The following is a 6000-nucleotide window of genomic DNA, read 5'->3' as shown; positions in this document are numbered from 1 at the left end:
ATGTTTTATGTTCTCTTGAAAAGAATGTGTAGGGTGCCTGGGTGGCTCAGATGGTTAAGCGTCTGCCTTCGGCTCAGGTCATGGTCCCGGGGTCCTGGGATCGAGTCCCGCATCGGGCTCCCTGCTGCTTGGGAGCCTGCTTCTCCCTCTGCCTCTCTCTCTCTCTGTCTCTCATGAATAAATAAATAAAATCTTAACAAAAAAAAAAAAAAAGAAAAGAATGTGTATTTTGTAAGTTCTGTATATATCTGTTAAGTCCATCTGGTCTAATGTGTGATCCAAAGACACTGTTTGCTTATTGATTTTCTGCCTGGAGATCTTTCCATTAATGTAAATGAAGTGTTAAAGTCTCCTACTATTATTGTGTTACTGTCAAGTTCTCCCTTTATGTCAGTTAATATTTGCTTTATGTATTTAGGTGCTCCAATGTTGGGTGCGTAGATATTTACAATTTTTATATTCTCTTGTTGGATTGACCTCTTTCTCATTATGTAATGCCCTTCTTTGTCTCTTGTTACAGTCTTTGTTTTAAAGTCTATTTTCTCTGATATAAGTATTGCTACCCCAGCTTGTTCTTTTGCTTTCACTTACATGGGATATTTCACTTTTAGTGTGTATCTTTAGGTCTGAAGTGAGTCTCTTGTAGGCAGCATATACTTTTTTTTATCCATTCAGTCACTCTGTGTCTTTTGATTAGAACATTTAGACCATTTACATTTAAAGTAATTATTGGTAAGTATGTACTTACTGCCATTTTAATCATTTTCCATTTGTTTTTGTAGTTCTCTTTTCCTTCTTCCTCTCCTTGTAATCTCTTTCCTTGTGGTTGATGATTTTCTTTATTGTTATGCTTGGATTTTTTCTTTTTCTTTTTTTGTGTATCTATTGTAGGTTTTTTGTTTGTGCTTACCATGAGTTTCATATATAACATCCTCAGTGTATGGCAGTCCATATTAAGTTGATGATCACTTAATTTCAAATACATTCTAGAAGAACTTCATTTTTTTTTAAAGATTTTATTTATTTATTTGACACAGAGAGAGAGAAAGAGAGAGAGAGCACAAGCAGGGGGAGTGGCAGGCAGAGGCAGAGGGAGATGCAGACTCCCCACAGAGCAGGGGGAGCCTGACGCAGGACTGGATCCCAGGACCTGGAGATCATGACCTAAGCCAAAGGCAGTTGCTTAACCAACTGAGCCACCCAGGTGCCCTAAAAGAATTTCATTTTTACTCCATATTTTATGTGTATGTTTTCATATTTTATATCTTTTTTTTTAATCTCCTTACCTAATTTAAAGATATAACTGATTTTACTACTTTGCCTTTTAACCTTCATACTAGCTGAATAAATAATTGCTCTACTACCTTTACTATATGTTTGCTTTTACTCATGATATTTTTTCCTTTTATAACTTTCTTCTAATTATGGCCTTTTCTTTTCCACTTAGAAAAGTTCTTTTAACATTTCTTGTAAGTTTAATGGTGCTGAACTCTAACTCTTGTTTGTCTGGGGAACTCTTTATGTTTCCCTCTATTCTGAATGATAATCTCATGGGAAGAGTATTCTTTGTTGTAGGTTTTTTTCTTTTTAACACTTTGAATATATCATGCCACTCCCTTCTGACCTGCAAACCTTCTGCTGAAAAATCAGCTGATGGCCTTATGGGGTTTCTTCTGGACATTACTAGTTGCTTCTTGCTGCTTTTTAAAATTCTGTCTTTATCTTTAATCTTTAACACTTTTATTATGTGTCTTGTGGTGTGGCCCTCCTTGCATTCATCTTGTTTGGAACTCTCTGTGCTTCCTGAACCTGGATGTCTGTTTCCTTTTCCAGGTTAGGGAAGTTTTCAAATATTATTTCTTCAAATAAGTTTTCTGCTCCTTTCTCTCTCTCTTCTCCTTTTGGGACCCTTTTAATGCAAATGTTTGTCTGCTTGATGTTGACCAAGAGATCCCTTAACCTGTCCTCCTTTTGTTTTATTCTTTTTTTTCTTTCTGCTGTTCAGGTTGGGTGTTCACATTACCTGTCTTCCAGGCCACTGATTTGTTTGGCATCCTCTAATCTGCTGTTGATTCCCTTTAGTATATTTTTCATTTCAGTTATTGTATTCTTCAACCCTGATTTTTTTATTTTTTTATTTTCTATCTCTTTGTTGAAGTTCTAAGTTCATCCCTTCTTTTCTCCAATGCAGTAAATATCTTTATGACATTAATTTGAACTCTTTATCAGGAAGATTGGTTATCTCTGTTTCATTTAGTTCTTTTCCTGAGATTTTTGTCTTGTTCTTTTGCTTGGATCATATTCCTCTATCTCCTAATTTTGCTTCACTTTCTGTGTTTGTTTCTAAGAATTCAGCAGAACACCTACTTCTCCTAAACCTGAAAGAAGGGTCTTGTGTATGGTCATTTCCTGTGTAGTCTGTGTGTGCCTGGTGACTTTGGCTGGCTGGCTGGATCTGTGGTTGGGGTAGGTTGGGGATCCTGTGGTACTGTGTGCTGGAGTTGCCCTGATGCAATGGCCAGAGCTGAAGTGAGCATGGGCTGGGATGGTCCTGGGACTCTCCATGCATGGGGTGCACTGGCTGGGCATCTGAATCTGAAATGGGTGTGGGTTGGGGTCATCTTGTGGCTTTCTATGCAGAGAGCTCCTAAGCAGTACAGCTAAAGCTGAAGTGGGTGCAAGCCAAGGTGTCCTGGGCACTCCATACAAGAGGTACCTGGGAGGGGAGGTTGAAACCAAGGTGGTCATGGGCCGTGTGTTCCCAGGTGCTTTGGAGGGGTGGCTGGAGCCAAAGCAGGCATGAGCTGAGAGGTCCGAGAGTGCTCTCTGCTGGGGTGCCCTAGCAAGCTTTCTGGAGCTGAAGTGGTATGGGCCTGGAATGTACTGGGGTGCTTTGCACCTGTGTCACCTTGGTGACATGGCTGGAGCTGTAGTGAATGCTGAACAGGGATGTCCCAGGGTGCACTGTGTTGGGGCTTCTTTGGTGGGACAGCTTGGGCTGGTGTGACCTAGGGGCCCAGAGTTCACTGAGGCAGTAGGTCAGCTAGGGCACCTGAACCCTGCTCCTATCCATGCTATCAAGGCAGAGGGGGAACATAATCTATACCTACCAGGCTCTCTGACCTGGAGAGCATTCCAGCAGCTCCCCTGCCACTTGGTGAAGTTTTAGGGTGGGTCTTTTTGTATTCTAGCTGTTTGTTTTTTTTTTTTCCTTTACCCAGTGTGTCCAGGCTGGCTGTAGCAATGGGACTTGCTCCTGTCTAGCAGTTTGTATTTTAAGAAAGCCTCTTTTCTTTTTTACTCTTCTAGTCTCAGGTGATTGTGGGCTGTGTTTACATTTCAGTGGCATGATAAGATGTATAACTTCAACAGACAGAGAAAGAATGTAAGTTCTATGTAGGACTTTGGTTTTCTAAAGCAATAATTTACAAGCCTTCTGAGATAAATAGGGGAAGTTTTGTGATAGGTACGGGAATAGCTAAAGTTTGAATTGCCTCCAGAGCTGACTTTTGTTTTGCAAAAGATTTGTAAGATAAGGAGAGTTGCTCTCAATTTCTCAGAGACTTGGATTGTAACTTAAATTACATCATAAGTTGATCCCCCTATCTAACTATATTATTCTTAATGTACTTCTTTTCACTGGGTACATAGTTTTAATTTAAAATTTTTTGGCAGTATTGAATAACTACCCCCACCTTGGGTGTAAGATGGGTCCCCAAAGAGGGTGCAAAAGATAGTACCTTCCCAAGATCCAGAGTCACTCCCAATGATAGCCAAAGGAAAAAACCAACAACTGGCATGTACCAGGCAGGCAGAAAGCCAAGCCCAGTTATGTAAAATGAGACAAGCAAGAAGGCAATGACTATCTCTGAGAGAGAAAGGATTAATTAACCAATGGGTTTGGATTTGGAAAGGAAAGGACAGTGTAAAATATTATCTTTACCTCTTGCCTGCAGGGTGCTACAGACAGAGATTCAGAAGAATTGATTCTGGTAAGAATTTTTACTCTTTGCTGGCTTCTGTCAGTTTTTCTAAGATCCCCCCTATAGGCTCTGGTATCTAACAGAGTTCCCCCTTGGTTATTTAAGGAATAATAGTTTACCAAAAATCCCTCAGTGTCATCAATTTTGGCCATCTGAGGACTCTCCTGTCCTTCCATTAACTTGAAAGACATTTGTTTATGGTTGTATATAGTCTTTCAGAGTGGACAAACAATTTAGACTAGAGTGAGCACTCAAAAGAGGAAAGAGGGCAGTAGTAGGAGTTACATCAGTTTTATAGTCTTTTCTTTTAGGTACTTCTTACGTCTTTAAATTTTCTTTAGCCTTTTGTAAGCTTTCAATGAAACTATTTTGGAATTTTGAAACCTTCTGGAGGCTTTTCCTTGCCAAGTAAAATGGGTATCCCATTCTGTTTAATTTAGGAACCCTTGCTTTTACATACATTTTTTTTTTTAAGATTGTATTTATTTATTTGTCAGAGAGAGAGAGAGTGAGAGAGAGAGAGCACAAGCAGGGAGGGTGGCAGAGGGAGAGGGAAAAGCAGGCTCCCTGCTGAGCAAGGGGCCCGATGCAGGACTCGATCCCAGGACCCTGGGATGGTGACCTGAGCTGAAGGCAGACGCTTAAGCAACTGAGCCACCCAGACACCCCTTTGGTTTTCTTTTTAACATCAGTGTGGAGTCAGGCCAGCTGGCCATCTTGGGTATTCTTCACTAAGAAACATCGGGGAGTCTTGATGACTGGTAAGCCTGGGACCCCATTATGCAGCCATCCAAATGGGGACTGTCACCAGTCTAAAGCTTTCACCTCAGAAAGATTTTCAAGGATGGGCTCCCTTCAATCTGGGGATGGGCCTCAGATGCCCAAGGCAGGATGACAGGGCTCATACTATACATGCTCAGGTCACACAGGTCAGGTATGCCAGGGGCCTGGAACTGGGCAAGTGTCAGGAGAGGCCAGGTCTGAAGAATGGGTTCCAAGGTGTCCATGACATCTGCCTAATTCCAGGCCCTGTCTTACATAATGTGCATATTCCCCCTGAAGGTAAAGATGGAGGATACTGGCCTCTTTTGCCTGAGCAGGGCCAAGAGGGCTAGCTGGGGTAAGCTTGTGAATGTATCTAAGAAGTTCTGGTTGATGGAGAACTCCAGGACTCCTTGAGGCAGTAAGTCCAAATGCAGCTTCAGGGTGAATTTAGGGGGTGGTCCCCCTCCACACCAAAGCTTATGCAGGTGTTTGGGGCCAGGCCCTGCTCCATCAGCCTGGAGGGCCCTTGAGGCCTCAGGCCAGCTGGAGGGGTGCTAACTATGCATGCACAGTCAGAGCAGTTCAGGGTAGCTAGGAATCTGGAAAAAAGGGCACAGATCCAGGGAGGCTGAGTCATGGAACAAGATCTTTTGGACAAAAGGCATCTGCCTCAATTCAAGCTCTCACCTATACCTTTGTGCATATTCCCTTTGACAACAGGACTGGAGGATACTGGTCTGCTTTCCTAGGGCAGGGTGGGTGTGCTGGCTGGGGTATCATCTAGTAAGAGACATTTGGGATCCCGGTTGCTAGAGAAGACCAGGAGTCCGTCAGGCAGCAAGTCCAAATTGGGACTGATAGTAGCCAATTTGCAGCTGTAGACTCATGGTGATTTTTGGTGGTGAGCACCCTCCACGCTACAGCCTGTGCGGGGCTTCCAACTGCGCATGCCCTGGCAGTGCAGTTCAGGGTAAACAGGAAATTGGAACCGCTCAAGACTTGGGAGAAGCCAGATCTCAACAGTGGAATGTTTGGGATACCTGGCATCTGCCCAAGTCTAAGGCCTAACGTACACAAATGCACTTGTGTCTTCTGAAGGCAGAGCTGAAGGAATCTGGACCTCCTTGCCAGGAAGGGGCCAGTCATACTGGCCAGGGTATCCTTCAGTAGGAGACTCCTGGGAGCCCTGATTACTGGTAAGCCTGGGAAACCAGCCACAGTAAGTCCACATGGGGACTGACTGTCACCCGTT

General features: G+C 43.0%; 1 long non-coding RNA gene across 1 annotated transcript in view; it reads left to right on the top strand.

Annotated features, from left to right (window-relative positions):
• The first annotated feature begins 1400 nt into the window (after window positions 1–1400).
• The window catches only part of LOC118014360, a 28691-nt gene continuing 24091 nt past the window's right edge, over window positions 1401–6000 (top strand). Inside the window, exons 1-2 of the long non-coding RNA XR_004680269.1 lie at window positions 1401–3385; window positions 3957–5944. This is a non-coding gene — a long non-coding RNA (uncharacterized LOC118014360). The remainder of the gene's footprint in view (window positions 3386–3956; window positions 5945–6000) is intronic.

This window comes from Mirounga leonina, unplaced genomic scaffold (genome assembly GCF_011800145.1).
Source record: "Mirounga leonina isolate KUSES-001 unplaced genomic scaffold, KU_Mleo_1.0 Mir_154, whole genome shotgun sequence".
Lineage (NCBI taxonomy): Eukaryota > Metazoa > Chordata > Mammalia > Carnivora > Phocidae > Mirounga > Mirounga leonina.
Note: the sequence above shows the minus strand (reverse complement) of the source record. Positions and strands in the feature narration are given on the sequence as shown.